The 21,851-nt window shown below is 49.1% G+C and overlaps 1 protein-coding gene and 1 long non-coding RNA gene across 6 annotated transcripts in view; both read right to left on the bottom strand.

The window, feature by feature from the left end:
- Positions 1-3,328: 3,328 nt before the first annotated feature.
- LOC146045390 (uncharacterized) lies at positions 3,329-4,842 on the bottom strand. The gene is made up of 2 exons (XR_014465429.1): positions 4,735-4,842; positions 3,329-4,476 (listed from the first exon to the last, which is right to left on the bottom strand). It is a non-coding gene; the product is annotated as an uncharacterized LOC146045390 (long non-coding RNA).
- A 468-nt stretch (positions 4,843-5,310) lies between these two features.
- Positions 5,311-21,851, bottom strand: part of LOC146045901 (uncharacterized) — a 162,632-nt gene continuing 146,091 nt past the window's right edge. For all 5 annotated transcript variants that reach the window (XR_014465664.1, XR_014465668.1, XR_014465667.1 and 2 more), the window contains 4 exons: positions 16,112-16,247; positions 14,332-14,462; positions 11,967-12,140; positions 5,311-5,392 (listed from right to left, as the gene is read on the bottom strand). The gene's annotated coding sequence lies outside the window, so the exon portion shown is untranslated. The remainder of the gene's footprint in view (positions 5,393-11,966; positions 12,141-14,331; positions 14,463-16,111; positions 16,248-21,851) is intronic.

The raw sequence follows: 21,851 nt of genomic DNA on the forward strand, positions 1-21,851 counted from the left end.
ATACGCACGATCCTGAATCAGCCTCCAACTGCGCTGTTTTAGGACTTAATGACAATAAACTTCCTGTCATCCGGCAGTCTAGTAATCTCTGAGGTGTATGAGGAGTCTAGTTACAGACCTGTACGTCTGATCCTCTTTCTGCACCAGGACAGCTCCTCTGAATCAGGGCAGACTTCTCCACAGAGACTGGCGAATCTCTGAACTTCCTCTGCCCTCTGGCACCTACCCAGTGGCGCAAGTCGAAATGATTTCTTATCGGTACTCTAAGTGAGTGCACCAAAAGTGGGTGTGGCCATGTGTCATGAGGGGGCGTGGTCATATGAAACTAAACAAGTGGTTACAGGACAATAGGGGCATGGCCACATTATGACACATGCTGTAATGCCCATTACACATTATGCCCCACAAGGTAATGCCTATTACACAAAATTATCCCTCACTGTAAATTCCACTTCACATTATGCACCACACGTTAATGCCCATTACTTATTAAACCACATGCCATTATGCCCATTACATGTCATTATGTCACACACCGTAATGCCTATTACATATTATGTCACATAAGTGCCGCTTACCTACATGCTAGTTGCCAGGAGCTGCGTGCTCGATGCCAGGAGTTTTGTGATTGTTGGCACAGGGGGTTTCATGCTTGTTGCCATGAGAGGATTACATGCTTGCTGCCATGGGGGGTTCCATGCTCATTGCCATGAAGTGATTACACATTCATTGCCCAGGGGATGGAAAAGGGTTTACATCCTTGTTGCCCAAGGCGGGGGGGATTACATGCTTTTTGCTCAGGGGGCTCCCTCCAACCATGTCGGCTCATGCCCCTCCTGGGCCCCTGACCCCAGGCTGATTGGCTCCGGAGCTGCACTATATTTGAAATGGCTGAGAGCCGCTGGAGGGGTGAGGAAAGCCTGCCACGCTGCGCTCCACTCTTCTAGTCTCTCAATGGCAGAGGTGCTGGAGGGGTGGGGGAACCTGTGGTGCTGCTCTGCTCTCTCCTTCACCTCTCATTGGCGGCACCCGCCAGAGGGGTGGGAGAAGCGCAGCAGGGAATGCAAGGTGATACGGTGTATCAGCAACATATTTCTAATAGGTACGCCGTACCACTCCGTACTCCCTTATTTGCACCACCGCACCTACTCCAGCCAGTCCCTGCACTCTTGTCAGCAGCCGGTTGCGATCGTCTTTTAGGTAGCCATCCTGACTGGCCAGGACATTGCAGGATGCTGCTGTACTACCTTTGTGAGTACAGGGCTGCAGCCATGTATATCACTGCAGCTCGTGCCAATTGTTCTTCACTGCACAGGTGTGATCGGGTTAAAGAACATACAGCCTCATGGCTGCAAATGGTTCCCCTGTCACATCTCTCCTGCTCCTAGAACACACAGTGTAAAAGTGTACAAGGAAGCCAATATTGTGTATTGTGATTTTGTCATGTTCCTTCCCCCTTTATATTTCTTCCTTCTGTATCCCTCTCCTTTTGCAAAAAAAAAAAAAAATTCAATAAAATTACTGATGTTAAACAAACTATAACCAGAAATGTAAACAACAAAGTGATTGGCCGATAGTTTGGGGGTATCACAGTTGCAGGGTAATTACTTTTTTGTTGTTCAGCAATGTCAGTATTGCTTTGGCCTTGTATCAGGTTGTCCTAAAAGGTTATCCTTCTAAGCTGCCCAGACCCCACTGAAGAAACGCATCCCCATGACAATACAGAATGTCCCCACCCCATAAGTCACAGTTCGGATGGTGCTTGCTGAGGAATCTGTAATTCATTTGCTGTGTGCCACCCAGAGCATTTATAGATGAGGAAACAAAGCTTAATTGTTGGTTCATGGGACCACAAACCCTTATCTCACATTGGGCCAGATGTATCAAGCTTCAAAAAGTGATAAAGTGGGGAGTGATAAAGAGCCATCCAATCACCTCCAACCTGTCATTTTTCTAACCCAGCCTGTAACATGGCAGGTAGGATCTGATTGGCTGGCTGTTTATCTCTCTCTGTTTTATCACCTTTGAAGATTGATACATCTGGCTCATTGTATCTGAGTCTCTTTAATGTTTTCTGCAAATCCAGATGTGCTTTGATGCAGTCTCTCTAATAATGGCTTCTTTCTAGCCACCCTCCCATACAGGCCAGTTGTGTGCAGAGCTTTTCATATTGCTGACTGGTGCATCCTCACTCCCACCTGAGGCACTGAGCTCTGTAGGTCCTCCTATAATAATAGTCGGCTACCCTGTGGGTCTCTCACCAGTCTCCTGGCTCTACCGCTGACTAGTGATGGGCGGCTTGGTCTAGGCAGCACCTGGGCAGCAGGACATAGCTTCCATTTCACCACTGATCCTACAGTGGGACATCAGAGCACTTTACCTTTATTATTGGCTATTATCTTGTAGCCTTTCCTGCCTTGGGCATGTCTATAACTTTATCTGTTAGGTGAATAAAATGCTCCTTGGTCTCCAGTCTCACAGCTTTCCTTCACATTCTCCACCTGACCAATGTGATTTCAATGAAAGGGAGTTTGTCCATACATATTATTAAAATTAATATTGTATTATATCAGATAACAATCTCCTGTTTATATTGGAACAGGGTTATTTATATTTAAAGGTCATATATATATATATATATGATAAACTCATTATTGTATAAGTCTATCAAAAATCTACGCAATAAGAATAATTGTAACCTACAATCAACAGCAACAACAACATCAGCAACTGGTTCAGGTAAGCAGAGCAAACCCAAGCCTACAAGGCTTATTCTGGCAGGGTGAGGGCTTGGCGCAGTAAGGGGTCCCAGCAACATTCTGTGGCTTCTGATTTATATTCTGTTCCCCAGTGGCACCAGGTTGTCTTTATAGGTGCCGGATGACTGAGCGGCAGTCAGGATTCCAACAGTAATTACATCAACGTCGGAATCCCGACTGCTAAACCCCTGACAGACGGGCAGCGGCTATTCTCCCTTGTGGGGGTCAGCTGACCGCCCGCTAACTCCCAAGCATCCGCGCATATGTAAGTGTGAGTCACTTTTACATGCGTGCACCTTCGCCATCATTCGATGGTCGCCAACCATCGAATGATGTGAGTGGATTACAGTAGGCTGCGTATGGATGTTACTGTGTAACATCCATTTGCAGGCCCTGCAAGGGAATAGCCCTTGCGAATGGGTGGTGGCCGGGCCACCATTCGCAAGACCGGGTTTGGTGGACTCGATCAACCAGAATAACCCCTTTATCTGTAGTGTTATGTGGGGTGCGTCTACAGTGCCTCCAAATCCAATGTTTCTGCAGTCACAAAACACCAGTCACAGTACAAATAATTATTAATATTTTGGGGATTTATATGCAGACAAGATATATATATATTTTTTACTTCAGACCCAAAGAACAGGGTAAGAGGAAGGGGATAACAGTGCAAGGAGAGTAGCAAGGGAAATATAAATACAAATTGGGAAATTTGATAAAATCAAATATTAAAAATGCTTTGAGCTCATAGGTCCAGATAAAATGGCAGTTTAACCCTTCCAATACTATAGGCCTGGACCTCCAGTCATGGAAGGGTTAAAATGCTACAATGCGATAGTGTCTTATTAACTGTAAGAAAACCATACTTACAGGATTGTAACATTAAGAGCAGAAATGGCGTCAGAAAGACCGATCGGGGGTCTGGTATCTGGGTCCTTAATAATAAAGTCACCACTTCATCTGTTTGCACAGCGCTGGCGCGCCGCGTGCCCAGTTTAGGGAGCGCTGATTCACCATCTGGCACTAATGACTGCCCCCCTTCTTTTCGAGGCACAATATTGGTCCTCGCGCCATGTTAAGATTAAGTGCACTTTTGTGGTTAGAGAATTAAATACAAAACAAACAAGAACCAAAAAAAAAAGGATTCACATAAAATACAATAGAGCACAAAGATATCTCAGTAACGTAAAACGGCTTGTGCAGCCTCTGGCTTAGTGGCAGCAGCTAACAGGTCAGACTGCTGAGCTACACAGCTTGCGGAGATGGTTAACAACAATCGGAGATGGGGTCTTCCTGGTAACTTCAATCAAGGATTGGGAGGGTCAGAGATAAAGGGAAGGTTTGTAACAGAATCATACATAACATTTAACATACAGAAAATCAATCACATTTTTCTTGCGTGGGGATAGTTCCCTGTGTCTCCAGTGTGATGGTTTACTGATTTCCAGTTGTGCCCAGTTGATTCCAGTGCTGCTTGGTTTGGTCCAGTGTTGCACATCCAGTGAGGGGTTTGGGTCACCCCGCGACTGCCCGCAGTCTGGGGGGCATGGAGGGGGAGGGGCACGGGCACGTTTTCTGTGCCCAATGGAAAAAAAGGAAAAATTTGTGTTTTTTTTCCAGCTGTTCAACGAGCGCGTCATTCTCAGAGTCGGTAAAAACTGAAATAATAGTCTGTAACTTGTGAAGGATCCAGAGAAGCGTCATAGCATCCTGCTGCTCCCTGAGAGACAGAAAGAGGGACAGTTAGAGAAGACTCCTGCGTATGAGGCATGAACACTGCACAAGTATCAGACAATAGAGGGAGATTTCAGGTGCTAGAAGGCGCATCTATTGTCTAATGACCTAACACTAATACTGGCAATGTATTATAATCGGTGTCTGGATTCTGGGAAGACTGGCGCAGTGTAACCCAAGCTGATGGCTGCGTATTGGTTGTAAATGCACTAAGGACACTGGTGAGTAGATCGGAACGGCTTACCGGAGGTGACACCTGCAGGTGAAAGGTGAAATCCTGGGAAGGAAACAACTGGAGAGACCATAAGTGGTACGATGATGGGATCGGCTGGGTACACGCTCCAGAGACCTGGGGGAGAGAAAAAGTTTCCATCAACTCCCATTACATTTACTACCAGGCGTACATACATATAATACTACATTTTATTAGCAGCTTATAGTCTCTGATCATGCTACTGCAAATGCCTGTAGCAGCCAGGGTCTATGGTACCATAGCAGGAATCTGGCGGCTTTAGGACCCTTGCCATATGCTGTCTAGCTAGCCCTAGGGTGCTCAGCACAGGCCGCAGACTTACAATGGTCTATGACACAGGTCTTCAACCTGTGGCCCTCCAGATGTTGCGGAACTACATGTCCCAGCATGCCCTGTCAGTTTTGACATGCTCTTATAGGAAAAAAAATGTGGCAATGCATGTTGGAACATGTAGTTTCACAACATCTGGGGGGCCATTAAAGATCCATGGTCTATGATATATTTGGGAGAACCATTTCACCTTGTGTGGAGCGGAGCATAGAAACTTAAGTGACAGCTCTGTTGAACAGCCTAAAACTTACCTTCATCTGCACTTTAGCATACTCTGAGTTGCTTGCAGCTTTACGGAACTGTGAACATTGGGTCAGGGCTAAAAAAAAGGGCAAAAGCGCTTATTTAGGGTTTAAGATTTGTAAGTTTGTTTGCATATTATTGCGCAATAATATAGATATTTAAGCACTTAGGTGTTACAGCAAAAGGTTGAATAGAGAGTTATTAAATGGTACAGATATTTGAATGTGATTAATTAAGAGTACAATAAGAATGTTCATTGGTTGTAACATAATACAGTAGAATTGTAGAATACATTTGTTTACTTTAAGAAAACATCTAATCAGTCGTTCTTCTCTGCGGGCGTCCTCGGAGATTTGCATAGTCTCCGAGGTGCTCGTAGCGGGGTGGGCATACAGTAGGCGGGCAGGGGGCCTTCGCAGGGTTTCCTGGGTGTACTCACAAAAATATTGGCTGCACCCAGGAAATGCTGGGCATCAGCAAGTGAACGGGGGTGGCTACTTGCCTTCCGGGGGCCGGCAGCAGACGTCACCGAATGTCAGCTGCCCACAATGTTCACGGAGCAGGGTGCCACTAAATAAAGTCACCAGGGAGTGAGCGCTTCAGAAATCGACCATCTAATGATTTTGGGAAAATCTGCGAATAGCGGGGTGTGGGCATTTGGGCGGTGCTACAAAGCTCACAAAGAAGCAAAATAACACTGCTTTGCGAGCCAACCAGAATAAGGCCCATACTGCTTATTAATGGGTGCAAGAATAGTGTAGCCATGGCAGAAACAATGGTTAAGCATAGAGAACCCCAAGTAGGCATCGGCCTGGCTGCGTTCTCATGGGAATGCCCAGCATTTCATAGAGACGCCCATGCCACTTTCATGGAGGAGAAACATCCTCCGGTGCGTGACAGCACTTGATGCTCTGATGAAGTGAGCTATTAGGGGGAGCAGACAAGAAACCGAATGGACATTCCAAACTACATCATCTACATATGCGATGGTCAGTGGGATGTACCGCCAATGCTTTGTACATCCCGTCCGGAGAGAGAGAGAGTTGGGGCAGAGAGAGCGAGAGAGAGAGAGTTGGGGCAGAGAGAGCAAGAGAGAGAGAGAGTTGGGGCAGAGAGAGCAAGAGAGAGAGAGAGTTGGGGCAGAGAGAGCAAGAGAGAGAGAGAGTTGGGGCAGAGAGAGAGACTGGACACACTTGTCGGCATAGGCAGGCAGCAGACGGAACACATGAATTCCCCGCCTGACTCTGCAACGCCCCAATTGCTGGCTCAATAATCCTGGCTGGTACACACTTTTAAAGAAGAAAATCAACGAAATAAAGATGTATTGTTTGTGGGGTTACCACCTTTTCCCCTTTAATTCCGGACACATATTAATTACACATGTTCTGTGGCTGACTGACTTCAAGACTCCATATCACCTGGTTTTAAACTTCCACAGAACCTGTGTAATTAATATGTGTCCGGAATTAAAGGGGAAAGGTGGTAACCCTAATTGTTTGTGGGGAAAAAATTGTTGTCACTGATTTTCATTCTGTCTTTGACTGATCTTCCTTAACCATTGCATTGGCAGGTCTCAGTATCATATCCGCCACATTGAAATTTTTTGCACTTGTTTTGTCCTTGGGGTTGGTGAAACCTTAATCATCAGCGTCAGCTGTTTAAGTGTCTAGTGCTGGGGTAGCCAACCCTAGTCCTCGAGAGCTACCAACAGTGCATGTTTTGCAGGTCTCCTCACAGAATCACAAGTGAAGTAATTAGCTCCATCTGTGTATCTTTTAAAATGTGTCAGTGATTAATGAGTGCAGCTGTGCAGCAGCTAGGTTGTCTGGAAAATGTGAACTGTTGGTAGCTCTCGAGGGCTAGGGTTGGCTACCACTGGTCTAGTGCAACCATTATAGTTCTTTCTATCATTGTAGCGATAGAATTAGACAGGCAGCCTCCATGAACAATATACTTGCTATTTTAGGACAACGTTTTGAATTAGCTAAAACTGTAGCATTCCTGCTCCCACCATAAATGCAACACCCCTCACCCCCCCCCCCCCCCACACACACACAGCCACCACTAATAATGCTACTTTCACTGTATGATAAGCATTTGCTAACTAAAACCCTACTCCTCTGAGTAATTGCTGCATCTCTATACACTTGTACCCAGACCGTCCAATAGGACCCTTCCATCAGGTACAGAAAGCTCTGCTCCCGGACTTCCCAGGTGCAGTTACCGGCAGTGAAACAGCTTTCTCATCAATTATCTAGTTCAACACAGGTGACTACAATCATAAACAGGGGGAAGCCCAAGAGCAGATCCTCTTGTACCTGATGGAAGGGGTCGTGCTGGGGGATCTGTTATTCCCCCACTCCCATCCCTAACTCCCCTCTCACATGTCAATACAGACAAAAGTAAAACAGTAGGGATGGCCATTGACCATCGATTATTCCAAACATCGGTGGTTCATGGCCAATGTCGAATACTTTAGCCATAGATGGGGGAGAACCAGATGGTTTCCCTCCATCGATGGAACAGCAAAACGATGTTTGCCTTTTTTTAAAAAGTGCTGGGACACAGAGCATAGCTCTGCCCCCCGACACCAGCGAAGCCCCGTCCCCCGTCTTTTGATTGGCCCACAGCCCAATCAATCAAACACAATGGATGACCATCGATATGTAAAAATTTAATGTTCCTTTCCTGCAGTTAGATTATAAATTAGGAACATGTACATAGGATCTCACTGAAATTAGGCACAAATAACATTAACAGGGTAAGTTATAGCAACTTAGAAAACCTAAAAATAAAATTAGACCCATTAGCATGGATACTATAGAGTTTATATGGGAGAGCAGCAAGCTGGTCACATGACCCAAGCTATACACTTTCATAGCTGAGAGTGGCAGTTATTTTCCAACTGGCATCTCTGCAGCAGACAGCATCAGAGGAGGAAGCAGCAGCGCAAGCAGAGGATTGAGAAGGGGAGAAAAAGCGATTTCAGGAGACAGAAAGCCAATTACTGGATCAGGTGAACCCGTCGTAAGACGCAGGAGCCGAATCAGGAGAGGTAAGTAAACTTATTGGATCAGGTGTACCCGTCGGAAGACGCAGGAGCCAGATCAGGAGAGGTAAATCGACTCAGTGGATCAGGTGTACCCGTCGGAAGACGCAGGAGCCAGATCAGGAGAGGTAAATCGACTTATTGGATCAGGTGTACCCGTCGGAAGACGCAGGAGCCAGATCAGGAAAGGTAAATTGACCAATTGGATCAGGTGTACCCGTCGGAAGACGCAGGAGCCAGATCAGGAAAGGTAAACGACCAATTGGATCAGGTGTACCCGTCGGAAGACGCAGGAGCCAGATCAGGAAAGGTAAATTGACCAATTGGATCAGGTGTACCCGTCGGAAGACGCAGGAGCCAGATCAGGAGAGGTAAATTGATTCAGTGGATCAGGTGTACCCGTCGGAAGACGCAGGAGCCAGATCAGGAGAGGTAAATCGACTCCTTGGATCAGGTGTACCCGTCGGAAGACGCAGGAGCCAGATCAGGAAAGGTAAATTGACCAATTGGATTAGGTGTACCCGTCGGAAGACGCAGGAGCCAGATCAGGAAAAGTAAATTGACCAATTGGATCAGGTGTACCCGTCGGAAGACGCAGGAGCCAGATCAGGAGAGGTAAATTGACCAATTGGATTAGGTGTACCCGTCGGAAGACGCAGGAGCCAGATCAGGAAAGGTAAATTGACCAATTGGATCAGGTTTACCCGTCGGAAGACGCAGGAGCCAGATCAGGAAAGGTAAATTGACCAATTGGATCAGGTGTACCCGTCGGAAGACGCAGGAGCCAGATCAGGGAAGGTAAATTGACCAATTGGATCAGGTGTACCCGTCGGAAGACGCAGGAGCCAGATCAGGAAAGGTAAATTGACCAATTGGATCAGGTGTACCCGTCGGAAGACGCAGGAGCCAGATCAGGAAAGGTAAATTGACCAATTGGATCAGGTGTACCCGTCGGAAGACGAAGAAGCCAGATCAGGAAAGGTAAATTGACCAATTGGATCAGGTGTACCCATCGGAAGACGAAGGAGCCAGATCAGGAAAGGTAAATTGACCAATTGGATCAGGTGTACCCGTCGGAAGACGCAGGAGCCAGATTAGGAAAGGTAAATTGACCAATTGGATCAGGTGTACCTGTCAGAAGACGCAGGAGCCAGATCAGGAGAGGTAAGTCAACTTATTGGATCAGGTGTACCCGTCGGGAGACGCAGGAGCCAGATCAGGAGAGGTAAGTTGACATTTTGGATCAGGTGTACCCGTCGGAAGATGCAGGAGCCGGATCAGAAGATGGAGGAGATGGTCGGGAAGAAGAGGAGAAGGAAGGAGACCTCAAGAAGGCCTGAAAAGGAAGCACCTGAGGAGGAACCCAGCAGCAAGATACAGAAGACAGACCAGAACACAGAGGAGATGGCCGGAAAGAAGAAGTGCAGGAAGGAGACATCAAGAAAGCCTGAAAAGGAAGCACCTGAGGAGTCCAGCAGCAAGATGCAGGAGAAAGACCAGAAGACAGTGAAGAACACTTCATCAAGAAAATCCAGAGAGGAAGAATCGCTGGAAGAGAGAAAGAGAGCGGCAAGCGAGGCTAAAGACCCGGATGAAGATCAGCCAAGACCAGGTAAGCGGAAATGTAGTTGGATGTCCTTGCACTGTAGCTCATTTTCACACTGGCAAAGTTGAATATTGTTTATATAAAAAAAATATAAATAATGTTTTATATGTAATTTATATTCACTTCATTGGTTACTACAGTTATTCAGATAAAGACAGTCTAAAAAAAAGGCTTAGTAAAACTACTGTAATATTTATGGAGAAAGGTGCACAACTAAAAAGGTGCTGTAACCTACAGTATAGCTCAGTTTGGTGACAGGCATATGCCGGCATTCGCAGTGTCATTTACACAATGAAAACACAGTATGAATATTCTTCTACCTTTACCTAGCCTAATCCTAACATTACTATGATTATTACTTTATTAACCCAACACCCAAACATCAGGGTGTTTACAGAATAGCTCTAGGTTTACTGGCACTAAAGGTGGTAATTCACAGGATGGCGGTGCCTGCATTTATACGTGACAGCCCAACCCCCCTGGGGAAGACAGCCATGGTGATAACTGAAGAATGTAGGGCTGATGTCACCCGGTGTAATGACTCATGGGGGGAAATTTACTAAGATGTGTATGCTACTTCACATGTGATGTTGCTATAGGCAACCAATCACACTCTACTTCTTATTTATTTAGCATCCTCTAGAAGACAGGATCTGATTGGTTGCCCATAGCAACATCACATGTGAAGTAGAATACACATCTTAGTAAATCCCCCCCCCCTCCCCCCATGGTGTCATGGCGTTTTTTTCCCTTCATTTAATTATGGACTTGGTACAATATTAGATATTTAATCTAAAGTAATGTATGTTAACATGAATTTCACATATAGGAATACAGATGCAAACCCTTTCAGGCTGTTAATAGGACAACAAAACGCATTATATCCCGTGTCAAACTTGGACATGAAGGCGAATGTAATGGTTGGCATCTATTGTAGCTCAATGCCATTACAAATGTACTACAGGCGATGTGATTAGTGCCAGAACGGCATGGCCAGTAACTACAGGATTAGCTCAGAGGAATTGGCTTGGTCACTAGAACCCCAGGCAATCCTTTTGATCACTAGCAATAATTTACCGGCTTAAATTCGCATGAGAATGCATCACTACCAGTTCCTTACAACACATAAATGCACATGCTCCATTCCTACAATATCAAATAGGCACTATTCAGTTACGCAACAAAATTATTAAACTCAAAAGTGATCAAGGTGCCATTATTTAAAAAATGTTTCCGATTAGCTATAAGTATCTTCAGCTTTGTAAAACCCTACAGTTTGTTTTATGTTGTGGTCCCAGTTAGGGAGGCCAATCCCGGGGCATTTTTTCAATCCCGGGATTCGGGATTGAAAAATGCTCAATCCCGGGAATCCCGGGATTGGCCTCCCTAATAAAAAAAAAATGACCCGCCCCCCCCAAATATCAATATAAATGCCCTCTTATTCGCCCCACCTGCCCGCCCGCCACTCTTCCCCTGCCCTGCACTGTCACTTACAGAGGTATGGTGACAGGCAGCAGCAGGAGCGATGTCCGTCCGTCCATCCATGCAGCGGCCGGGCAGGCGGCTGAGCGACTGTGCTTGTGCTGAAGTGCACTGACAGGCATGGCGGCGGACGGGCTTCGCAGCGTGGCGTGATGTCAGGGGTCACGCTGCGCAGCCTGGGCGCCGTCATGACACTGACAGCGGAGCGGACCAATCAGCCACCGGGGGGTACGCAGCAGACAGCCGGGCAGCATCTGAGCCATTCTAAAGTGCTCAGCGCTGCCCGGCTTTGGAAAAAAAAAGTACATTTAGGACTGGGATACTAATCCCGAAATCCCGAGATTGAAAGCTTCAATCCCGGGATTCAAATCCCGCCGATTTTAGGCCTAAATCCCGGGATCCCGCCGATCCCGATCCCGGGATTGGCCTCCCTAGTCCCAGTATTCCCACTTCAGTTATCATCATATTACTGTTTCTTTAGCTGTTAAACAATAATTTCATAATGTCTCTTACTTTGCTCCACAAGGACCAAGCAGCGTCTCACCACCGGACAAGGAGGAACCTCTCTTCATGGACAGGTACAAGATCAGCCGTGAGTTAGGAGAGGGCGGCTATGGAGTGGTCCTGCTGGCGCGTGAGATCTCCACCAAGACGGATGTCGCCATAAAGGTCGTGAACAACGAGGGACTGTCAGAGAGAGAAAAAGAGAAGACAAGGATTGAGACCAGGGCCCTACAATCAACATCTGGGAGCCCCTTCTTAGTACATGGCCTCCTGACCTTCCAGACCAAGAACATCTTGGCATTCGTCATGGACTACGCCAACGGAGGAGACTTATTCGACCTGCTGCAATCAAGAGGGCGTCTTGAGCCTACAGCTGCAACGTAAGATCTATGCATAATCTGGTGTATAACTGTGTGATTGTGTGCAAGACAAAATCCTATAGGAGCTTACAGTCTAGGAAATGAGCAAACACACATACTTAAGGCCCCCATACACTATGCGATGTTGGACCGATTCCATGCGATTTGAGCACTTGGGCTGCTAAATCGCGTGAAATAGGCCCAAAATCGCATGTGTTTGACATTTGATCCGATCCGATGCGCGTTCCCGTGCCCATCGGACCGGATCAGGAGGTCGGATGTGCAGCATGTACGATTACGTCCGACCTCCTGCAGCGGGCGGGCAGTGGCGGCTCTTAAATGAGTGGCCAGGGGGTGCCGTGAGGAAGACGTCCAGCCGGTGATCATAAGCTTTTTGTCACTGCCGTGGGCGGGCGGTGGTGGTAATCAGATCAGTGCTGGGGCAGTCGGTGGTGACCTGATCATCAGTGTCCAGTCCACTGTCCAGCCCCGTAGCGGGCCGGCAGCAGCGGCAATTACAACTTTAAAATAACATGTCAAATGACTGCCCGGCTAATGATTGGCTGAGATAGAGCACTCCTCGGCAGCTGATTGGCTGAGAGTGCTCTATCTCAGCCAATCAAAAGCCAGAGAGTCATTTGACACATTCTTTTCAAGATGTAATAGCTGCTGCCTGCCCGCTGCGGCGCTGGACAGTGGACACTGATGATCTGGTCACCGCCGCCCGCCCCAGCACTGATTTGATTAACGCTGCGGCCCCACTGTTTCCACCCCAGCCAGCCACTCATTTGAGAGCCGCCGCCTGCCCCCACTGCTCCTCACCACCCTACTGCTCCCTGTTATTTTTTTTACATGTGATAAATCGCATGTGATTTATCACATGTAAAAAATGGCACATCAAGTCCTAAATTGTATGTGAGCCTCCCGGGGAGCTGACGGGTGGCTCGGAGGAGAATTGGGTCCAACTTGTCCTAATGTATGGGGGCCCTTACATTCACTGTACAATATATGTTATTCCTTGTTGGACTTCCATCACTTTGGGGTATAGGTATGAAGCAGTGATAAGGAAGTGAGCCAGAAGAGAAGTGGCCCATGGCAACCAATCAGCACTGAAGTAAAGGTGCGTACACACGGTAAGATATAGTGCACAATCTAGCTAGCTAGTTGTGAATAGCATGCTAGATAGTGCACTATATCTTACCGTGTGTACGCACTATCTGTCGTACGATGCACGCTCCCACCCGTCGTCTGGAAGGGTGCTGCTCGGGTGAGCATGCAACTCAATTCTGGCTAGAAAGCATAAGATGTATAGTGTAGTATAGCTGTGACGTCATATCGTATGTGATATCTTATGCACATTGTACGTTATTATAAGCACAAATCTTATGCTTCTGACCACTGGGACTTTCCTGGGAAATAGTATACAACATCATACGGAACATAAATTGTACCGTGTGTACGAACCTTAACGCCTGTAATTTGCATAGTATGAAATTATACAGAGTAGCTGATTGGTTGCCATAGACCAATTTTCCTCTGGCTCATTGCTCCTCCCTTATCACTGCTCATACAACTACCCCTTTGCCTTTTCCTACTATGACTTTATCCTACCTGTATTTTCTTTTGCCGTTTCTATAGCTCTTAAGGTGGCCATGCGCTTCTTCTTGCAGCAGAGTATGGCCATCCAGTCCCTTCGGCCGGAACCTTCCCAGGCGGTAGGATCGCATGTGATGTATCGCATACGATCCTTTGACATGTGATGTATCACATGCGACCCCGCTCCCCGCAGTGGGTCCGATTTGGAGGTCGGACATGCAGCAGGTACGACCTTTGATCTGATGCACAGTGGACCGCGTATCGGATCAGATGTCAAACACACCCGATTTGGCCACTTTTACACAATTTCTCAGCCCGATCCGTCAGAATCAGGTGAAAAGTAGCCAAATTCGGACTAGTGTATGGGCACCTTTACACTATTCCCCATCCCACACTGTATCTTTCTATCCTGCACATACACTACGGCTGATTTGGGATGTTACAATATTGATACATTTCTTCTTTAACAGAGTCTTCGCTGCCGAGATCGTGTCCGGTCTCCAGCACTTCCACAGGATGGGCTTCATCCATCGGTAACTAACTTTCTTTCCTTGTTTAAATAAACATAAAATACAAGGGCTGCATTAGTACTTGTTCTTATTGTGGGAAATAAATCACAGTAGTTCCACCCTTATAAACATAACATTACTCTGCGATGCATTCAGTGCTAATATGTGTACTGGGAAATAAGAGGTATGTTAAGATATTTTACTGCCTGCACAGAAGACCCATGTGCAGAAGAACTGGCACTGATGCCATAATATTTGCTATATTCTGCACAGACACAAACTCCATATTTCTGGGGAAGACATATGGCGTTCCAGTCATCCATGCTCAGTGAGCATAAGGGGCAGCCTGGTGCCCCCTCAGCTTTAGGACCTTGTTCATAGCACACACTGCACCCTGGTCTGGCCATGTGGAACAGGCATTTATCAATTGGGAGATGCACTTTTCTACATTTCCAGATGTATCCTCATATAGCCAGCCTCAATCCGCCATGCTGAGTAAGTGCCAGTGAGACCCCAGGTCCCGTGCAACTCTGCCAGCATCCAGCATCTGCCAGCAAATGCCTCTTAGTCACAACATAACACAACTAAGATGCGCCAGGAGACTTTGCCCTAATATGTGTCTGAGGACACATCTGCAGCCTTAGTCACTTACTGTATTATGTATTTCATATACTGTCCATGCAAACAAGTACTTAATGAAGAAATTGTTCCTATTACAGAGACATCAAACCAGAGAACATCCTGCTTCATGACGGCCATATTAAAATCGCCGACTTCGGGCTGGCGTTGGAGAACACACCCAAAACCTCTGGCTACGCTGGAACACGTGGCTACATTGCCCCAGAGGTGAGGCTATAATAAATTAGAGGTCGGCTGTACAGTATAAAGGTGCATGCTACAAACAGTAGCGGCTTTATGTTCTAAATGGCATCTAATCATGATCTGCCTTCACTGACAGCCAATCACAGGTGTTTTCCTACACTGGTGGTTTATGAGTGGCTGGCTGGGTAATGCAGAGCCAGGGCAATCCCTCTTATCATTTTGCAGGGGTTGTTCATAGTGAACTTTTGTATCTATGGGGATTTTCCAGGTTTGGTTTATACCTTTGACTCCTTCATTGGCACTCCCGAGAATTTTACGGGTTATGCTCCAGTTCACGCTGAGATCAGTGCTACGCTCGGCTTCAGCAGCTGCCCAGTTTCAGCAGCTGCCCAGCCTTGCCTCCTTCCCCCGGCCGTGTGCGGTGTGACCTTGTAATGTCGTGTCGCACACAGCCAGGTTCAGGGCCGGGCAGCGGCTGATGGAATGCCCAGCGGCACTGCTCGGCTCTGGGTAATGCAGTGGGGGGGGGGGGGGGGGGGTGTTAGGAAGCGCTCCAAAAAAAACACCACTGAAGGGGTTAACTTACACTACGATGAATAAAAGTGGAATATTTTGTATTGAGTAAATAATAACTGGGTCTCATAGTATTATTGTAATAAACCAATTATCTTGTGACGTAAGTAAGGCTAATGGAACACACTGCATAAAAGAACAATATAAATCATTGCCTCTGTCTGTATGTATGAAATATATCATGTGTCCCAACCAGGGTGCCAGATGTGTCTTTGTCAGTGTAACATCTGATGGCAGGCGTATTGTGCCCAGATCTGCTCTCCTGTTTATAAAGTGTTATTTAGTGAACTGTTACCTTTTATTGACAGATCATCAAGCGAGAGCCATATGATGCGGGAGTGGATTGGTACTCCTTCGGTGTGGTGCTATTCGAGATGACAACAGGAAAATCCCCCGAGGAGTGCCACATCTCGGCTTTGGCGGGCTGTCATCTGTGCCCGAATACAAGAAACATCATTGAAGAGGTGAGTGTGAGACCCTACTTAGTATTCATCACCAAGTAACAAAGAGGCCATAAACAATGTGTCAGCGTCTGTTATTTATACAGAACCCCCCATTCTCTAGTATCAGCCAGACCAATGCCTGCTGCAGGAGTCACTGTACCACTGACATACACTACTGGTCACGTTATACAGCACCGGCATTTTCCCTGTTTCTATTCAAATGTAAGCAAATCAAGTCCAGTGAATGACCCCCAATGGTACCATGATAAGCAGTAACCTGCTAGAGGTTGGGGGAAAGAATACTAAACTACATAGACACACATCCTCTGATTAGGGGAAAATAATGCTTCTTTTCTTTGAGGCTAAAAATCATTTGAGAAACATGTCTCCCAAATATGTGCTGTAAGGAATCAGACTGCAGCTGAACAGAAACTTAGTTGCCCTCACGTTCCTCTTTCCAGCTCCTGTGTGGTGACCCTGAGATGCGTCTGGGTGAGAACGGCAACATCAGAGAACATCCATTCTTCACGGGAATCGATTGGGAGAAGTTAGAACATCTGCAGGACCCATTCACTCCCAGCTGCTCCCTGCAGCCGCCACAGTGAAGGTAACATCACTTCCCCAGGTGCAGGAGGTATAACATCATCTCACACAGGAGCAGCCGATACCTCCATCAGTAGCCACAGAACAACGTCCAGCGTCCAGAAGAACACCTGGCTTCTCCGTCAGCCCGAATTACACAAGGTGGCAGAACATCGCCCCTCAACTAACAACTACGGTATGTTCTCCAACGCCCATCAAGTACTGGAGACCGAGAGACCGGAACATCAACTCTCATCCTGATTGGGTAAGTACGATCCAACCCACATTATGCGCAATGTTTGGTTTCTGCACATGTGATCACATGGCAGAACAACAAACACCTCTGCTGATTGCAGAGGTGCTTGCGGTGTAGAGCAGCCAGCGATCACGAATGGAGGCAGGGGGTGGAATGCACCTCCTCCTGCATTTTCATTGCTTGGGGATCCCACATGATAAGCTGCTGTGAGCAGCTTATCATGTGCAATCCAAACTGAATCAGGCATCTTCTAAAAATGTATATAAAATATAACATCAATGGCGAGGGTTTGGCTGACTTATCTGGGGAGGACGGGGGCCAGAACTGATGTTATATCTTATATACATTTAAGCTGCATGGCAAAGTTTCCTTGGTCTCGCAAGCCAACCTACAACTGCAAGCCTGAGAGAGATGAGACTTACTCAGGCTGCAGTCGCAGCGTCACAGCCACCGATGGTCCTGATGTTTTTCTAAACTACAATCGCAGTTTGTTATGATCACAAATGGAGGCCGGGGGTGGAATGCACCTCCTCCTGCGTTTGCACTGCTTAAGGATTGAGGATTAAGCGTTATACACATACCACCCCAGGGCCAATAGCCTAACAGCGCACCCCCACTCTCTCCTGCCTTACCATCGCTCGCACCACCCCCCATCATCCATGCCCACACTGCTGCTCTCTCTAACTCCCCCCTCAGCGTCTCTGTCCTCAGCCTCTCTGCCCTCGCCCACTCTTTAACTCCCCCCTCAGCGTCTCTGCCGCCACCCTCTCTCTAACTCCCCCCTCAGCCTCTCTGCCCTCACTAACTCCCCCCTCAGCGTCTCTGCCCTCACCCTCTCTCTCTAACTCCCCCCTCAGCGTCTCTGCCCTCACCCACTCTCTAACTCCCCCCTCTCTCTAACTCCCCCCTCAGCATCTCTGCCCTCATCCTCTCTCTAACTCCCCCCTCAGCCTCTCTGCCCTCACTAACTCTCTAACTCCCCCCCTCAGCGTCTCTGCCCTCACCCACTCTCTAACTAACCCCTCAGCGTCCCTGCCCTCACCCTCTCTATAACTCCCCCCCTCAGAGTCTCTGCCCTCATCCTCTATCTCCCCCCTCAGCGTTAATGCCCTCACCCTCTCTCTAACTCCCCCCTCAGCGTCTCTGCGCTCACCTTCACTCTAACTCCCCCTTCAGCATCTCTGCCCTCACCCTCTCTCTAACCCCCCCCCCTCAGCCTCTCTGCCATCACCCACTCTCTAACTCCCCCCTCAGCGTCTCTGCCCTCACCCACTCTCTAACTCCCCCCTCAGCGTCTCTGCCCTCACCCTCTCTCTAACTCCCCCCCTCACTGTCTCTGCCCTCACCCTCTCTATAACTCCCCCCCTCAGAGTCTCTGCCCTCACCCTCTATCTCCCCCCTCAGCATTAATGCCCTCACCCTCTCTCTAACTCCCCCCTCAGCGTCTCTGCCCTCACCTTCACTCTAACTCCCCCTCAGCCTCTCTGCCCTCACCCTCTCTCTAACGCCACCCTCAGCGTCTCTGCCCTCTCCCTCTCTCTAACTGCCCCCTAAACGTCTCTGCACTCATATATCTAACTCCCCCCTCAGCAGCTCTGCCCTCACCCTCTCTCTAACTCCCCCATCAGTGTCTCTGCCCTCACCCTCTCTCTAACTCCCCCCTCAGCGTCTCTGCCCTCACCCTCTCTCTAACTCCACCCTCAGTGTCTCTGCCCTCTCCCTCTCTCTAACTCCCCCCTCAGCATCTCTGCCCTCACCCACTCTCTAACTCCTCCCTCAGCATCTTTGCCCTCACACTCCAACTCCAATCCACCCCATATTATGCGCAATGTTTGGTTTCTGCACATGTGATCACATCGCAGAACAACGAACACCTCTGCTGATTGCAGAGGTGCTTGCGGTGTAGAGCAGCCAGCGATCACAAATGGAGGCAGGGGGTGGAATGCACCTCCTCCTGCATTGGCATTGCTTAAGGATCCCACATGATAAGCTGCTGTGAGCAGCTTGTCATGTGCAATCCAAACTGAATCAGGCATCTTCTAAAAATGTATATAAAATATAACATCAATGGCGAGGGTTTGGCTGGCTTATCTGGGGAGGACGGAGGCCAGAACAGATCGATGTTATATCTTATATACATTTAAGCTGCAAGGCAAAGTTTGCTTGGTCTCATAAGCCGACCTACACCTGCAAGCCTGAGAGAGATGAGACTTACTCAGGCTGCAGTCGCAGCGTCACAGCCACCGATGGTCGTGATGTTTTTCTAAACTACAATCGCAGTTTGTTATGATCACAAATGGAGGCAGGGGGTGGAATGCACCTCCTCCTGTGTTTGCACTGCTTAAGGATTGAGGATTAAGCGTTATACACATACCACCCCCGGGTCAATAGCCTAACAGCGCACCCCCACTCTCTCCTGCCTTACCATCACTCGCACCACCCCCCATCGTCCATGCCCACACTGCTGCTTTCGCTAACTCCCCTCTCAGCGTCTCTGTCCTCACCCTCTGCCCTCGCCCACTCTCTAACTCCCCCCTCAGCGTCTCTGCCCTCACCCTCTCTCTAACTCCCCCCTCAGCGTCTCTGCCCTCACCCTCTCTAACTCCCCCCCAGCCCTCACTAACTCTCTAACTCCCCCCTCAGCGTCTCTGCCCTCACCCTCTCTCTAACTCCCCCCTCAGCCTCTCTGCCCTCACCCTCTCTCTAACTCCCCCCCTCAGCCTCTCTGCCCTCACTAACTCTCTAACTCCCCCCTCAGCTTCTCTGCCCTCTCCCTCTCTCTCTAACTCCCCCCTCACCCTCTCTCTAACTCCCCCCTCAGCGTCTCTGCCCTCACCCTCTCTCTCTAACTCCCCCCTCAGCCTCTCTGCCCTCTCAGCATCTCTGTCCTCACCCTCTGCCCTCGCCCACTCTCTAACTCCCCCCTCAGCGTCTCTGCCCTCACCCTCTCTGCCCTTGCCCACTCTCTAACTCCCCCCACAGCGTCTCTGCCCTCACCCTCTCTCTAACTCCCCCCTCAGCATCTCTGCCCTCACCCTCTCTCTATCTCCCCCCCAAGCCCTCACTAACTCTCTAACTCCCCCCTCAGCGTCTCTGCCCTCACCCTCTCTCTAACTCCCCCCTCAGCGTCTCTGCCCTCACCCTCTCTCTAACTCCCCCCTCAGCCTCTCTGCCCTCACTAACTCTCTAACTCCCCCTCAGCTTCTCTGCCCTCACCCTCTCTCTCTAACTCCCCCCTCACCCTCTCTCTAACTCCCCCCTCAGCGTCTCTGCCCTCACCCTCTCTCTCTAACTCCCCCCTCAGCCTCTCTGCCCTCACCCTCTCTCTAACTCCCCCCTCAGCCTCTCTGCCCTCACTAACTCTCTAACTCCCCCCTCAGCTTCTCTGCCCTCACCCTCTCTCTCTTACTCCCCCCTCACCCTCTCTCTAACTCCCCCCTCAGCGTCTCTGCCCTCACCCTCTCTCTCTATCTCCCCCTTCAGCCTCTCTGCCCTCACCCACTCTCTAACTCCCCCCTCTCTCTAACTCCCCCCTCATTGTCTCTGCCCTCACCCTCTCTCTCTAACTCCCCCCTCAGCCTCTCTGCCCTCACTAACTCTCTAACTCCCCCCTCAGCGTCTCTGCCCTCACCCTCTCTCTAACTCCCCCCTCAGCGTCTCTGCCCTCACCCTCTCTCTAACTCCCCCCTCAGCCTCTCTGCCCTCACTAACTCCCCCCTCAGCGTCTCTGCCCTCAACCTCTCTCTAACCCCCCCCCCTCAGCCTCTCTGCCATCACCCACTCTTTAACTCCCCCCTCAGTGTCTCTGCCCTCACCCACTCTCTAACTCCCCCCTCAGCGTCTCTGCCCTCACCCTCTCTCTAACTCCCCCCCTCAGTGTCTCTGCCCTCACCCTCTCTATAACTCCCCCCTAAGAGTCTCTGCCCTACCCTCTCTCTCCCCCCTCAGCGTTAATGCCCTCACCCTCTCTCTAACTCCCCCCTCAGCTCTAACTCCACCCTCAGCATCTCTGCCCTCACCCTCTCTCTCTAACTTCCCCCTCATCCTCTCTCTCTAACTCCCCCCTCACCCTCTCTCTAACTCCCCCCTCAGCGTCTCTGCCCTCACCCTCTCTCTCTAACTCCACCCTCAGCCTCTCTGCCCTCACCCACTCTCTAACAACCCCCTCTCTCTAACTCCCCCCTCAGCGTCTCTGCCCTCACCCTCTCTCTAACTCCCCCCTCAGCGTCTCTGCCCTCACCCTCTCTCTACCACCCCCTCAGCGTCTCTGCCCTCACCCACTCTCTAACTCCCCCCCCTCAGCGTCTCTGCCCTCACCCTCTCTCTAACTCCCCCCCCAGTGTCTCTGCCCTCACCCTCTCTATAATTCCCCCCCTCAGAGTCTCTGCCCTCACCCTCTATCTCCCCCCTCAGCGTTAATGCCCTCACCCTCTCTCTAACTCCCCCCTCAGCCTCTCTGCCCTCACCTTCACTCTAACTCCCCCTCAGCCTCTCTGCGCATACCCACTCTCTAACTCCCCCTTCAGCGTCTCTGCCCTCACCCTCTCTCTAACTCCCAAATCAGCGTTTCTGACCTCTCCCTCTCTCTAACTCCACCCTCAGCGTCTCTGCCCTCTCCCTCTCTCTCTAACTCTCCCCTCAACCACTCTCTAACTCCCCCCTCAGCGTCTCTGCCCTCACCCTCTCTGCCCTTGCCCACTCTAACTCCCCCCACAGCGTCTCTGCCCTCACCCTCTCTCTAACTCTCCCCTCAC

Source organism: Crinia signifera, chromosome 11 (genome assembly GCF_055691185.1).
Source record: "Crinia signifera chromosome 11, ASM5569118v1, whole genome shotgun sequence".
In the NCBI taxonomy this organism is placed as follows: domain Eukaryota; kingdom Metazoa; phylum Chordata; class Amphibia; order Anura; family Myobatrachidae; genus Crinia; species Crinia signifera.